This window comes from Bos taurus, chromosome 6 (assembly GCF_002263795.3).
Source record: "Bos taurus isolate L1 Dominette 01449 registration number 42190680 breed Hereford chromosome 6, ARS-UCD2.0, whole genome shotgun sequence".
In the NCBI taxonomy this organism is placed as follows: Eukaryota; Metazoa; Chordata; class Mammalia; order Artiodactyla; family Bovidae; genus Bos; species Bos taurus.
In genome coordinates this window covers 54,384,269-54,401,071 of record NC_037333.1, presented here as the reverse complement: position 1 = coordinate 54,401,071, position 16,803 = coordinate 54,384,269, and the positions used below count along the sequence as shown (strand labels likewise).

General features: G+C 35.7%; 1 pseudogene; it reads left to right on the top strand.

Moving 5' to 3' along the window:
- Positions 1-958: 958 nt before the first annotated feature.
- On the top strand, positions 959-4,426 carry LOC100140872 (phytanoyl-CoA hydroxylase interacting protein-like; annotated as a pseudogene).
- The last annotated feature ends 12,377 nt before the right edge of the window (positions 4,427-16,803 follow it).

The window sequence follows — 16,803 nt, the reverse complement described above, 5'->3', positions numbered from 1 at the left end:
AATGTGGTGTGATCAGTTGTTTAACCATGTTATCTTCTGTATGGTGGTGGTAGTGGTATAGTATCTAGTCATGTTCCAACTCTTGTGACCCCATGGGCTGTAACCTGCCAGGCTCATCTCTATGTTATATAAGCTGAATTCCTTGATGGCTTAGTGGGCAAAGAAACCACCTGCAGTGCAGGAGATACCAGAGACTTGGGCTTGATCCCTGGATTGGGAAAATTCCCTGGAGAAGGGAATGGCAGCCCACTGTAACATTCTTGTCTGGGAAATCCCATGGACAGAGGAGCCTGGAAGGCTACAGTCCATGTGGTTGCAAAGAGTTGGACACTGAGCACACACATGTTATATAAGCAAAAGTCATTTTACTGGAACAATCTACACATGTTTGCCTTTCCTCATGTTTCCTGATATGAATAATCAACTCATTAGAAAAGACCCACATTCTTGGAAAGGTTGAAGGCAAGAGGAGAAGGGGACGACAGAGGATGAGATGGTTGGATGGCATGACTGACTGGATGGACATGAGTTTGAGCAAGCTCCAGGAGTGGTGATGGACAGGGAAGCCTGGTGTGCTGCAGTCCATGGGGTTGCAAAGAGTCGAACATGGCTGAGTGACTGAACAATAACAAAGGTTTAATAGAAGTTCTGATCACCTAGGTTAATACATTCATGCAGTTTATAGATTAGATAACATTTCTGAGCTATTTTTAAGAATATGCCAAAACATTTTTAAGAAAATGTAGAGGCTATTAGAATTGGGGTTCAGAATTAATATTTCTAAAATATTTCCCCTTAAAAAGAAAAATAAGAGGAATATCAAAAATATCCTTGTGTTCAATCTCAACAAAGACTACTGGTTGTTGAGTCAGATAACGCACTTGGAAACACACTGTTGTAGGCAGCATAACCAAAGAAGTTCTTAAGGAACAAATCACAAGGAAGTGGCATAGCAGAGATGGAAGGACTTCCCAAACCACATAACATCAAAATAGCAACATTACCTGTGACTCATTCAAGATTTCATAGGAAACGGATTAAAAATCAAAGGACCGCATTACACAATATCTCATTAACCACAATAAAGAGAACAAGAACTCCAACTTATTTAAACAAAAGTAGTTCCAACAAAACTGGTGGCAAAAGCTGTTCCCTTTCCGATGCCTGTCAGTGGACACTGGTTTTTGAGCCAAAAAAAAAAAAACAGAGTATACAATAGCAGTGCAATTCAGTCACTCAGTCGTGTCAAACTCTTTGTGACCCCATGGCAACAGCATGCCAGGTCTCACTGTCCATCACCAACTCCAAGAGTTACTCAAACTCATGTCCATTGAGTTAGTGATGCCATCCAACAATCTCATCCTCTGTTGTCTCCTTCTCCTCTTCTTTCAATCTTTCCCAGCATCAGGGTCTTTTCAAATGAATCAGCTCTTCACATCAGGTGGCCAGAGTATTGGATTTCAGCTTCACATCAGTCCTTCCAATGAACACCCAGGACTGATCTCCTTTAGGACGGACTGGAATGGATCTCCTTGCAGTCCAAGGGACTCTCAAGAGTCTTCTCCAAAACCATAGTTCAAAAGCATCAATTATTTGGTGCTCAGCTTTCTTTATAGTCCAACTCTCACATCCATACATAAGCACTGGAAAAGCCATAGCCTTGACTAGATGGACCTTTGTTGGCAAAGTAATGTATCAGCTGTCTAGGTTGGTCATAACTTTCCTTCCAAGGAGTAAGCATCTTTAATTTCATGGCTGCAGTCACCATCTACAGTGACTTTAGCACCCGCAAAAGTAAAGTCAACCACTGTTTCCCAGAAGCCATGATCTTTGTTTTCTGAATGTTGAGCTTTAAGCCAACTTTTAAACTCTCCTCTTTCACTTTCATCAAGAGGTTCTTTAGTTCTTCTTCACTTTCTGCCATAAGGGTGGTGTCATCTGCATATCTGAGGTTATTGATATTTCTCCCAGCAATCTTGATTCCAGCTTGTGCTTCTTCCAGCCCAGCGTTTCTTATGATATACTCTGCATAAAAGTTAAATAAGTAGGGTGATAATAAAGAGGCTTGAGATACTCCCTTTCTTATTTGGAACCAGTCTGTTGTTCCATGTCCATTTCTAACTGTTGATTCCTGACATACATACAGATTTCTCAAGAGGCAGGTCAGGTGGTTTGATAGTCCCATCTCTTTCAGAATTTTCCACAGTATATCGTGACCCACACAGTCAAAGGCTTTGGCATAGTCAATAAAGCAGAAATAGATGTTTTTATGGAACTGTCTTGCTATTTATTTGGCAATTTCATCTCTGTTTCACCTACCTTTTTTAAAATTAGCTTGAACAACTGGAAGTTCATGGTTCACGTATTGCTAAAGCCTGGCTTGTAGAATGTTGAGCATTACTTTACTAGCATGTGAAATGAGTGCAATTGTGCAGTAGTTTGAGCATTCTTTGGCATTGCCTTTCTTTGGGATTGGAATGAAAACTGACCTTTTCCAGTCCTGTGGCCACTGCTGAGTTTTACAAATTTGTTGGCATAATGAGTGCAGCACTTTTACAGCATCATCTTTTAGGAGTTGAAATAGCTCAACTGGAATTCCATCACCTCCACTAGCTTTGTTGGTAGTGATGCTTTCTAAGGCCCACTTGACTTCACATTCCAGGATGTCTGGCTCTAGGTGAATCATCACACCATCGTAATTATCTGGGTCATGAAGACCTTTTTTGTACAGTTCTTCTGTGTATTTTTGCCACCTCTTCTTAATGTCTTCTGCTTCTGTTAGGTCCATACCATTTTTGTCCTTTATTTAGTCCATCTTTGCATGAAATGTTCCCTTGGTACGTCTAATTTTCTTGAAGATATCTCTAATCTTTCCCATTCTGTTGTTTTCCTCTATCTCTTTGCACTGATCACTGAGGAAGGCTTTCTTATCTCTCCTTGCTATTTTTTAGAACTCTGCATTCAAATGAGTATATCTTTCCTTTTCTCCTTTGTTTTTCACTTCTCATCTTTTCACAGCTATTTGTAAGGCCTCCTCAGACAGCCATTTTGCTTTTTTGCATTTCTTTTTCTTGGGGATCTTGATCCCTGTCTCCTGTACAATGTCAGGAACCTCTGTCCATGGGATTTTCCAGACAAGAATGCTAGAGTGGACTGCCATTCTCTTCTCCACTGATCTCCAGTAACATATTGGGCAACTACTGACTTGATGAGTTCATCTTTCAGTGTCCTATCTTTTTTCTTTTTCATACTGTTCATGGGGTTCTCAAGGCAAGAATACTGAAGAGGTTTGCAATTCCCTTCTCCAGTGGACCACATTTTGTCAGAACTCTCCACCATTTCCCGTCCATCTTGGGTGGCCCTACACAGCATGGCTTAGTTTCATTGAGTTAGACAAAAATGTGGTCGATGTGGTTAGATTGGTTAGTGTTGTGTCACTGTGGTTACAGTCTGTCTGCCCTCTGATGCCCTCTCTCAGCACCTCAATAGCAGTGCAGACTGCCTCAAAATAAGTTGGTGGTGATTATGTTGTGTCTGAATGGAGTGAAATTATAGAATTGTACACAGCAGACTATTCAAAATTAAATCTAACACAACTGTTGGAGAAGGCCGAAGTGATTGCAGGACAGATGTTAAAATTTTCTGTTTTTTATCATAACCAGCACAAATAATATTTTGACTATATTCAAAAACATCATAGGAATGCTCTGCAGCCGTCTGTCAAGAGTAACAGTGGCAGCCATGGCTCTTCTATGAGTGGAAAATTAGAAGGCATCTTCAGTTGGGCTTCTGTTGTGGCTCAGCTGGTAAAGAATCTACCTGCAATGCAGGAGACGTGGGTTCAATCCCTGGATTGGGACGATCCCCTGGAGAAGGGAAAGGCTACCCACTCCAGTATTCTGGCCTGGAGAATTCCATGGACTATATAGTCCATGGGGTCGAAAAGAGTCAGATGTGACTGAGGACTTTCACTTTCACTTCCTTAAGCTGCGGCACTGAATTAAATACTGGGAATCCACCCCAGCATTCACCTTATGGAAGATACAGGTTTGAGAATGCAGCAGAAAAACTCTTTAACCCCAATACTAACTTATACTTTCGGGACTTCTACTGTATATACACTGCTTATCATTATGTGATTCTGGTCATTGCCCCTGTGGGATCTCTAGGAGATGAATTTTGTAAGCAGCGCCTTCCTCAACTAAATTCCCAAGATAATAAATTTCTGACCTGCAGAGAAGAAGATGGGATGCTGGTTTACCACCATGCTCAGGATGTTATTTTAGAAGTCCTTTACACTGACCCTGTAGATCCTTCTCTAGGCACCATGGCAGAAATCACTGGTCATCAGCTCATGGGTTTATCTACTGCAGATGCAAAGAAAGATCCCAGATGCAAAACCTGTAATATTAGTGTTGGACATTAATACCCACTTTTCTTATTCTCAGTCCCCCTTTCCTTCTGTAGAAGCCCTGATCCTCTGTTGTCCATTTTCATCACCAGATGTTTTCCACTGAAGCATGCACATACCACTGTCACCAAAAGTGAACTGCCACTTTTCAGATTTCCAAATTGTTCTAGTGTTTCCTATTCCCTATCCTTCCAAAATTTTGAGAGAGGAACTATCTTAAGTTGTTTCTGACACTCTATTGCCTAGATGCTGCAATATTTTTATTTTTCCTTTATGCCAAACATAACAAAACTATTATATAAACTGCTTTAGTAGAATACAAAACAATGGCATATAAATGGTGTTTAAATATGCTCTCATTTTAATCTACTGAACAAATATTGGAATAACTCTAAACCACACAAAAAAGTATAATTACAGCATGAGTTATATCTTGAAGCCTAGAATTGTCAGCACTTCCAACTTGTTTGACAGTGTTATTTATGTTGTTTATATTAGCTAACAGGAAACAGCTACTGTGTTTCAACATAATAAATATAATAGAAAACTATTTTATTTGTAGTATTGTATAAATATTTACAATTTTATAGAATATATACAGTTACACCTTAATAGCAATTGTATACATGTCACAAAACCATTTCCCTTATCGAAGATGTAGTTTGTAAACCTCAAATAGTTGTGTATCTGTCCTGTTACAAGTACATATCTTTAATTAAACAAATTTGTGCAGGACATTATTCTGATTCATAAAGGTTATAAAATATCAGGTAAATACAGAAAGCAATAAGCCTCTGAAACCATCTGCTTCAGAAATAGTCAATATTAATCCCATCCAAGCTATATGAAAATGTGAATTTGTTGACCATCATGCTTAAACATTACAGAAAAGAGAACTACAAACGTGGCTGGTATGAGAGAGAAAATGTGGACCTTTTACTTATTTTTACAAAAGCAAAATAATAAACATGTGGTTTAATGCAAAATAGCAAAACAGTATACACTGAAGTTAATGATGCAAATGAAATATTCTGGCTTCTTAAAAACAAAACAAAACAGAGTACTAACTGCCCACTAAGGAAAAACCAAAACCAGGGAATAATTGTGAAGAACTGAGTCACAATAATTCAGGCAAATCAAGATGAAAGATCAGACAATTCACCTAAGGAAGAAGTGGTCATGACAAAACATACTTAGGTAAACATGGCTTTATTTGTGGAAACTAAGCAAAGACGAAAATGACAAAGCAAAGAATTCTAAGAAACAAAAGGCCTAGAACCTCAGAGTGAATTTTTGTATCCAGAGGTCAGAGTAGTAATAAAATGACATTTAAAATTTTGACCCAGAAATGTCACTCAACCTGCTTAACATCTAAGAGTGAAGGTTCACTTTTAAAAAAATTTTTTTTAATTGAAGGATAATTGCTTTACAGAATTTTGTTGTTTTCTGTCAAACATCAACATGAATCAGCCATAGATGTACACATTTACAACTGCATTCATTTTATTTGACTGTGGTAGAAAAGGTGTCTGACACCAAGTGTTCTCAGCTACTAATCAAAATACAAGCAAGAACAGCAAAGTTGTGGATACACACACTTCAGAAATAAACAGTGACTCAATCATCAAGAATGGAACTCCATTTCTTTTGCAAATGTATAGAACCCTAGTTTCCAGCAGGTTCATTATTGTTCTCCTTCAACTTAATGAGTCAATTAGAAGGTTTAACTTTGCAGAAAGCCAAAACCTTAGCAAAGCTACATTTAAACTATTGAGTTGCCCTTGAAAGTTTTCTAGTAACATAGAAATTGTGTCTCATTCCTGGGAAATACAAATGTGAACTATTTTTAGCAGAAATGACAAAGTAAACAGTGGTAGGTAAGAAAAAGCTTTATTCTACTTTCACTAACATGTCCACTAGGGTAAGTATGAAATTCTTTTATAGCAAGATTCCTGCTTCAGATAATAGGAAAATAAGCTGAATGTTTATGTTTCATAAAACGTCTACAGCATCTTCCAAGTCAGTTCTTAAAAGTGCCTTTCAAAAACTCAAGGAGAATTTTAAAGTTTAGAGGGTTTAAATCTCTCTCTCTCTATATATATATATACATATATATATATATAAATCTTTTTAATATTGCCTCTGCATAAAGAGTATGATGACATCTGAGTATTTTCATTGTCGAAAAATTTAAAAATATGTTTTCTACATAAAATCATGCCATTCATGGCACATAGTTACATTTATACACCAGATTGCAATAGTAAATGACAACTGTATATATTGAAAATATAACTTGTAAAAGTTACTTGGGAATTTTGCAGTTATTTAACCCTGATTTTTATTTCAACTAATAAAAGCATATACATATATATGTATTTATATATACACATATAGTAAGTATATATACGTGTGTGTATATGTATAAGTAGGTATATATGTATTTTACACATTTATTTTCAAAAAAACATAAAAATCCTTGGTTAATTTAGATATTAAAAAGTAATGTTTTATGTTTCCCCTGTGTTTGGATAGGTTTAATTTAAGCTGGAAGAGACAGAAGCCCGAGATAAATGTTTACTTCTCCCCAACATAAAATTCAGGTAAATAGTCCAGAGCTGGTGCTTGTTCTACAGTGTCAGTGACTCATGTTCTTTTGCTGTCATATTGCTTTGTGTGCAATCTGCATCCTTATGTGGTTCAAAACGGCTTTTCTACTTTCAATTACTAAAACTCCTATTGATGTTGACAAGAAGACAAGACAGAAAGAAGAAAGGCATATTCTTTGCTAAGATACTTCACAGAGTTTGTACTGACTATTTCTACTGAAATTCTTCTTGTCATTATTTAAACTTATGATCGTGTCTTGAAAAAGAGGCTGAAAATACAGTCTTTATTCTGAGTAGCCACAGGTACAGGTAAATATGCTATTACTATGAAAGAGGCTCATTGAGGAGCATTTTGCAGTCTGTGCTACAACCTGCCATCAACAGTGGTGATGTTGGCAAATGTATCTATATTTACACACATTTTAATACATTATACTAGAAACAGGTGAAAAAATATATTGTATATATAACCCACAGTAGAAAATAATACATGATTTCATTGTTGAACTAGGGGACTGCCTTTCAATTGATCATATTAGAAGTGTATCTATATATACATACTTGGGGCAAAAGTAACACTAAGAATTTTTTTTAAAGCACCATTAATTGTTTAAAGCCAACCTTAAAAGAGAAAATATAGTGACATTTAAATGACACTCTGGAGTCTAACACTGTTTCAGTGTCACTTTTGATGTTAACATTAGTTTCAGATGAAGACATAGCTTTTAAGAGTCATTTGTGTATTATAATGAGAAAAAGATAATTAAGTAAAGCTCTATTAAATTCTCTAAACACTCAAGAATATAAGGAGAGAAGAGACTATTACTGTCTTCTCAATGAAAATTGAAATTAAATCCAAATATATTTTTTCACAAAATTTTACTCAGAAGTTACACATATATGAATGTAACCACAAAGACAGAGTCACCACAACACTCTGATATATCAAAACATCTACAGTAACTTAAATAATTAGTAACAGTCAACTGATTGAATAAATTATAGATGATCTGAAAATAGCATATTAATCATAAAAATGAAGTTGCTAATGTACATCCACTGTCACAGAAATAAATTTAGGCTATAATACTGTATGATTGAAAGAAATACAAACGTTACATGCAATGTGATCCAAATTTTGCAATATGAGAATGTAACATAATATGGATTCACATGCATATATATGTCTGGAAAAAATAGGCCAAATGTTAACAGCAGTTAGCTCTATGTAGTGAAATTTTGATAATCAAGATTTTTTTTCAGATTATGAGACTGACACTGCTTGTAGTGCTAAAAAAGACACTAAGATTTTCTTTTCAACACATAGCATGTATTATCTGAAAATTATTTAAAAAGAACAAGATACAGTAAATAGGGTAATTTTTAAAAGTATAAAATAATTGAGATATATACGTAGGTGAAAGGCAGATTGTACACCAGTATGTATGTGTGAATTCTCTTTAGTAAAAATAACATAAAATTCATTATGATAAATCTATAATGTGTACAGCAAGTACTATTTGCGGTCAGCTTTGGAATTAAGACCCATAGATGATTTTTCTAATAAAAGTAATGCTATGTGTTTTAAGATGTAGCCATATTATTAAGTATTACTTTATTATCATCACAATGTATGACTTCTACTGCGTTTCGGGTAGAAAAAAAAAAAATAGGTCTATTGTATGCTCCTTCTTGTTCTTATCATATGCTCCCTGCATGACAGTGAGAGCCTGAGAGAAGTCTATTTCTGCCACAAAATTATCTACTGCTGACAGAAAGATGAAGGCATAGCAACCCACTCCAGTACTCTTCCCTGGAAAATCCCATGGATGGAGAAGCTTGGTGGGCTACATTCCATGCGGTCGCTAAGAGTCGGACACGACTGAGCGACTTCACTTTCACTTTTCACTTTCATGCATGGAGAAGGAAATGACAACCCACTCCAGTGTTCAGCCTGGTGGGCTGCCGTCTATGGGGTCACACAAAGTCAGACATGACTGAGGTGACTTGGCAACAGATGATTTACATTTAAGAGATTTCAGTCATTATTAATTAATAGTTTGTATTATGAGACTTATAAAATAAATAATTCTATCTTTTTACCTAATATGGATATGTTCTTCACACTCTAGCCTGAGAATTCTCACGTATCATCAGAACACTGATATTTATACAAAGCAAAGCTTCAGAGCAACATGTGGCTCTTGTTATACAATGATCTATTACAAAAATCTCTGCCGACTGATAGTCAATATTGCGTATATTATAGAGAATCTAATGAAAAGAAGTGAAGTCATCCTCAACATTAGGATATTTTGATAGCTTCTCGAAAGTATAAAACCTGATCATGCGTTGTAAATAAATAAAAGCCTTTAGGCTATTAGTTTATGTATGTATTAATTGCTTTATTCAAAATCAGTTAAGACATATTAATTCATTTATTGGACATATAGATGTAAAAGAACGAAATTAGAAATTATCTAACACCATGTACAAAAATGAACTCAAAATGGTTTAAAGACGTAAATGTAAGATGGGATACTATAAAACTTTAAAAATAAAATGTTGACAGAACATTCTTTGAAATGAAATTCTTTGTAAATCATAACAGTATGTTTTTGATCTAAAAAACAAAAGGAAATAAAAACAAAAATAAACAAATCAAGTCTAATTAAATTTAAAAGACTTCACACAGCAAAGAAAACTATTAACAAAATAAAAGGACAGCCTACTGAATGGGAGAAGATATTTGCAAATAATATGACCAATAAGTGGTTAATATCAAAAAATAAATAAATAGCTGAGCAAATTCAACAGCAAGAAACAAAACAAGCACACACACACATGCACACACACAACACACACACACACACAACTGGATTAAAAAACAGACAGAAGATCTGAAGAGACATTTTTACAAGGAAGACTACAGATGGCCAAAAAGCACATGAAAAGATTCTCAACATTGTTAATCATCACAGAAATGTAAGTTAAAACCACAATAAGACATCACTTCATACCTATAAGAATGACTATCATCAATATGAAAACAAATAACAAATTTTGGCAAGAATGTGGAGAAAAAGTAATCCTCATACACTCATGCACTGTTACACTCATCAACTCATACACGCTGGTGGGAATGTAAGTTGGTACAACCACTGTGGAAAACAGGATAGAAGTTTCAAAGAAACTAAAAGAACCACCACCATGTGACCCAGAAATTCCACTCCTGTGGATGTATCAGAAAAAAATAAAAACACTGATTTGAACAGCTTCATGCACCCAAAAGTTCACAGCAATATTATTTACAATTGCCAAGGTAATGTATCCACCTAAGTATTCATTAACAAATAAATGGATAAAGAAAATTTGGTACACACACGTAATGGCATACTGCTCACCTATAAAACATATGAAATTTTGTACTTTTCAATAACATGGCTGCACATGGAGGATATTATAAATGTGAAATAAGTCAGATATATAAAGACAAATACTGTACATTATCACCTACATGTGCAATCTAAAAAGTATAACAAACTAGTGAACATAACAAAACAGAAACAGATTCACAAATACAGAGAAAAACAGAGTTACCACTGGAAAGAAAGAAAGGCAGAGGGGAAAGTTAGTGGTAGGAAATTAAGAATTATAAATGATGGTGTGTAAAATAAATAAGTTTATGAGACTATAATGTATAATACAGAGAACACAGCCTATATTTTATGATAGTTTTAAATTAAGCTTAATCTTTATAATTTGTGAATCACTATGTTGTACATCTGAAACACAATATTGTACATCAACTATATTTCAATTTTAAAAATAAAAAAAGAAATATTAATTCATTTATTTATAAGATAAATAGTAGTGTTACTTTTAGGACTGGAAATCAGCAAATGTGGTTGATTAAACTCTGTGACCTTAAATGAGATACTTAATCTTTCTGATTTTGTGTTCATCTAAAAACAGAAAGTGTTAGACTTCAGAAACTGAAAATTCTATTCCAAGTCTAAATTTTCATGAATTTGTTCATACAATATTTGTGAGTTCAGATTCAAAGGACTGAAAAAAAGTAAAGGTTTGATTTATGTATTCCACCAATACTGTTTCATGAGGATCATACATAACTGATTTTTATATAAATAGTTTAAAAAAAACAAAGTCAATATAGTTTACTATGATTCTTAATTTTAATCTCAAAAACCAGCAAACTTCAAAGATTTATCTTTTATAATAAAAATACACATGCTGCTGCTGCTAAGTCGCTTCAGTCATGTCCGACTCTGTGCGACCCCATAGACGGCTGCCCACCAGGCCCTGCCGTCCCTGGGATTTTCCAGGCAAGAATAGTGGAGTGGGTTGCCATTTCCTTCTCCAGTGCATGAAAGTGAAGTCGCTCAGTAGTGTCCGACTCGTAGCGACCCGATGGACTGCAGCCCACCAGGCTCCTCCGTCCATGTGATTTTCCAGGCAAGAGTACTGGAATGGGGTACCATTGCCTTCTCTGAAAAATACACATAAGACAGTAGTAAAACTGTAATTAAATGGAAAAATAATGAAAATTGTATGATTTTTGTGGGTTTTATTTATATAAAATAAACTTATTTGTTAAATTATTAATGTTGCAATACACAGAACAATGAATATCAAAAAATATATTGACATTCTGAGGTGGAATTTAATTAATACGTTTACATCAGACCAGTTAAAACATAGATTATTTCGATATTATTAATTGTTCGAAATGTCCATGTACATTTTGTTGTTGTTATTAAATGTATATACCATCTTGTATTTCAGGAGCTCTTCATTTAAGATCTTCTGCTTGTTAAGACATTTTAGGAACCATGGAGATAATATAAATGAAATTTTGGATGAGTGGATAAAAAATACACGTTGCTGGAACTCATTAGACACAAGAACCTAAAATGAGCAGTCATATTGCTTTACTTTATTATTTCTGAGAAGGAATATGAGCCCTAAGATAACAACTGGCCATATTTTCAAGATAAATCATAAATCTGTTTTTAACTTGCAATAGACTAATTAAAAAGTAGACTAATAATTAAAAGAAGTCATAGTAAGAACCAGAAATCCAAATCCATTCTGAGTCAAATAAAATGCACCTATGAAAAATATTATTATGCCAAAATTAATGTAAATTTCAACCTTAATCAAGTTAACAAAATAACTAGCCAGTGAACTTTTTCTGAGGTGGTTGGTGACTGAGTTCAAATCTGAATGTAAAATCTACAATTTAGACAAAGTAGAATTTCCACATCATATTCATAGGAATTTTGGACATCTTTCAGATTTTTGTGAAGAAAAGTCCAATTGGCACAATTCAGAAACTTTAGCTGGAGTTCAGTATAGTGTTTGAATAGGAGAGAGTGCGTCAAGATAAAGAGTTTTCTACCCCAGAACCATCACAATGACACAGTTGGAGAGTGGAGAAGCATGGAATAGCACAAAAAGATTTGCTAAAAAAAGATAGCTTAACATAAAAAAATAATTAGTAAAAAGAAAAATAAGGTGACATATAAGATTCTACAATTTCTTCTGTGTATACAAATCACTTTCTCCTCACAACTTGTTATTCTAATGTTATTAAATATTCCAAATTCTTCTTACTGTAACAATAGTACACCCTCAGTTCAAGATTTTTCCATTCTGTTTGATGTATTTCAACAATATTGATATTATTATTTTTAAAGTAGATGTTCTGAGTTGATAGATGATCAGCTCTGACCTTTGTGATCTGCCAGTATATATACAAAGGTCATGCCAGTCAGAGTCTAAGATAAAAGAAGCAATACACTCTACAGCGTGAAGAGTAATGTCAGAGCAGTGACACTGCACAGAAAACAGATCCGAGGAGAGGCCACAAGACAATGGGAAGCCAGATATCTGTTCTCAATGAACATGAGAACTGGTGATGTTTAGAGTGGCTGAAGGGTCAAAAATCTATCAGCAGGTTGACAGAGGTACAAGAGGGGTCCAGTGTCATAGGTACCACTGGAGACGAAATAACAGGTATTGCTTCTCAGGAGGGAAGTAGTTTCATTCAATCTGGCTGCATCAAAGAAATTCTGTGTTTTTCTATTTGGAAATAAATATACTTTGTGGAGATTTGTTCATTTCTTTGATCTCTGGACACTTTCTTTTAACAAATGGGCCATTTTTCTATCTAAATTTCTAATCAATTCTGAGTATATAAAGAAGCCATTCAATGCTAGTAGATATTAGGTATTGAACTAGTTTCCTCAAAAAATGAGACTGGAAGAATAAAGTTCTGAAATTGAAAGTCACTCAGGCCTGTGCAACTCTTTGAGACCCCATGCACTGTAGCCCATCAGGCTCCTCTGCCCATGGAATTCTCAAGGCAAGAATACTGTAGTGGGTAGCCATTCCCTTGTCTAGGTGATCTTCCCAACCCAGGGATCACGTTTTTGGCATTGCAGGCAGATTCTTTATGATCTGAGCCAGCAGGGAAGCCCCTACTCAATGCTGATAGATATTATGTATTTAACTAATTTCCTCAAAAATGAAGCTGCAATATGAGGAACATTTCAAATATGTGTGCAAATAAGTAAAATAGTATATATTTACCCTAATAAACCACACTAACAAACATTCAGCTTTAAAACAATAGATATTCAATGAAAAATCTGCTAGATATCCATAAAAGGAATGACCTTATAAGACATGAGGGAAAGTCTACACACCCTCAGTGAGGCATGCATGGGTTTCTTTCTCTTTACTGTTTAACAAAGTCTATCTGCTGCTGATATTTCTTCTTTAAAAACCTGATTTCTTGGACTCCTCTAGAGTTTTTTTTTTTTTTTTTTTCCTTTTCTTTTCACCATAAAGTCTCTCTGTATTGTTAAAATTTATTCATTTCACTTCCTCCTTTTTTCAACCCATAAACTTGATGCTTTGTCCTTTAAAAACCATTAAACCAAAGGATAAAATTAATCCCTGGACCTTATATAGGGCTTCCCTGGTGGTTCAGTGGTAAAGAATCCATCTGCAATGCAGGAGAGATCCAGGTTCCATCCCTAGGTGGGGATAATCCCTTCAAGAAGGAAATGGGAATCCACTCCAGTATTCTTGCCTGGGAAATCCCATGGACAGAGGATCCCAGCAGGCTATAGTCTATGGGTTCACAAAAGAGTTGGGTAGTATTTAGCAAGTAAACCACCACCTTGTATCATTTCTGTGCTGTGCTTAGCCGCTCAGTCATGTCTGACTCTTTGCGGCCCCATGGACTATAGCCCACCAGGATGCTCTGTTTGTGGGCATTCTCCAGGCAAGAATACTGGAGTGGGTTGCCATGCCCTCCTCCAGAGGATCTTCCCAACCCAGGGATAGAATCCAGGTCTCCTGCATTGCAGGTGGATTCTTTACCATCTGAGCCACCAGGGAAGCCTGTATCATCCCTACTTAATATCAAATTCATTTTCCCACAGGAAAGTAATCTTCTGAAAAGAATAGTCTATACCAGGGGTCAGCACACTTTTTAGTAGAAAGTATTTAGACATTGGGCTTCCCTGGTAGCTCAGCTGGTAAAGAATTGCAATTAATGAACATTCTTCCAATAGTTCAGTTCTAAAATCTTGTAATTACTCAGCCATTAAAAAGAATTCATTTGAATCAGTTCTAACGAGGTGGATGAAACTGGAGCCTATTATACAGAGTGAAGTAAGCCAGAAGGAAAAACACCAATACAGTATACTAACGCATATATATGGAATTTAGAAATATGATAACAATAACCCCGTGTACGAGACAGCAAAAGAGACGCTGATGTATGGAACAGTCTAATGGACTCTGTGGGAGAGGGAGAGGGTGGGAAGATTTGGGAGAATGGCATTGAAACGTGTAACATATCATGTATGAAACGAGATGCCAGTCCAGGTTCAATGCACGATACTGGATGCTTGGGGCTAGCGCACTGGGACGACCCAGAGGGATGGTATGGGGAGGGAGGAGGGAGGAGGGTTCAGGATGGGGAGCACATGTATACCTGTGATGGATTCATTTTGATATTTGGCAAAACTAATACAATTATGTAAAGTTTAAAAATAAAATAAAATTAAAAAAAATCTTGTAATTATTTTAAATTCTCCTCTTTCTCAAATCCCCTGTATCAGAAAATTTTGTTGAATTTGCCTTCACAATGTATGAAAAATTTTATTGATTTTCATCATCTCCTGTACTATTGTTCTAGTACTATTATAACTATCTTTTATCTAGATTCCTTAAAGTTCTGCTTACTACTATCCTTGCCCTCTACAGACTATCACCAAAATAGTATCCAAGATGTTCTTCCTAAATATAAATCAGATTTTGTCATTTTGCTCAAAACCTATAAAGACTTCTCATTTCCTCAGAGTAAAATCCAAGGACCTTATAATGATTTATAAAGACCTGACTTATTTCTCACTTCTCCTTGAATCAATCTCTTTGACTTTATCTCTCTACTTCCCTCCTCCCTATCTAGCTGCATTCACCTCACTGGTGCCCTTCAAACACATGCTTTGAGAACTTCAGTTGAAAATAGTCATGCCTTCTAGAAGGTTCTTCCTCCAAATATCCTTAACATTCCAGATCACCTTAGCCAAGTTTTACTTTTCTTCCATTTTCATAGTTCTTTAAATTGAATTGTATTCTTCATGTAACATTAAATTTTCAAACCACTGCAATTTGAATTTTATCCTAAGGTCTCCTTGAAAATATAAACCCTAGGGTCACGTTTAAGCTGCCATCATTCAGATCTCAATTTAAATGTCACTTACCCAGAAAAGCCTGTCTTAACTTTCAAATATAAATTAGGTAACTCCTGATTCTCTTCCCAGTCTTCTTTTTCTAATAAGGATTCCTCATGATTTAGAGTAATGATTTTTCTTTTATGATTTTCTTCACCACTAGTCTGTAATTTCCATGATACAAAGGAAGGTGTCTGTTTTTTTTTTTTTTTTTTTTAATCCGTGTTGGTAGTGAGTAGCACAAATTATCAGTAGATCTTCAGTGTATATTAACAAAGAAAGTGAAAGTGAAACTCGCTCAGCTGTATACTTGGGACCACATGGACTGTAGCCCTCCAGGCTTCTTTGTCCATGGAATTATCCAGACAAGAATAATGGAGTAAGTAGCAATTCCCTTTTCCAGGGGATCTTCCCAACCCAAGGATCGAACCCAAGTATCCCGCATTCCAGGTGGATTCCTTACCAGCTGAGCTATTTACCAAAGAAGTGAATGTCAAAAACCAAGGATATTTTTAGGTCTTAATTTCCTGCTTCATTTGACACCTTTCCTCACTCTTTTCTGAGACTCTGTACTTCCCTGCTAGTAACGCATTATAAATGTTTTCTACCTAACCCTTCTTTGCTACATGTGCTATATTTAGGCCCACTAAATATATTTTTGTTTTACAGATTGCCATCCAAAGTCAAATAACTTTTTATTCTACCATTTCATTTCCCTAGTTGATCTCAACCAATCCATGTCATAATTTAGTAACTATGTGCTTGTGTGTGCTGTGCTAAGTTGCCTCAGTCATGTTCAACTTTGTGTGTCCCTATGGACCGTAGCCCATCCTCTGTCCATAGGATTCTTCAGGCAAGAATACTGGAGTGTGTTGCCATGCCCTCCTCCAGGATTCTTCCCAGCCTAGGGATCGACCTGGTATCTCTTATGTCTCTTGTGTTGGCAGGTGAGTTCTTTACCACTAAGGCCACCTGAAAGTGAAAGTGAAAGTTGCTCAGTTGTGTCAGA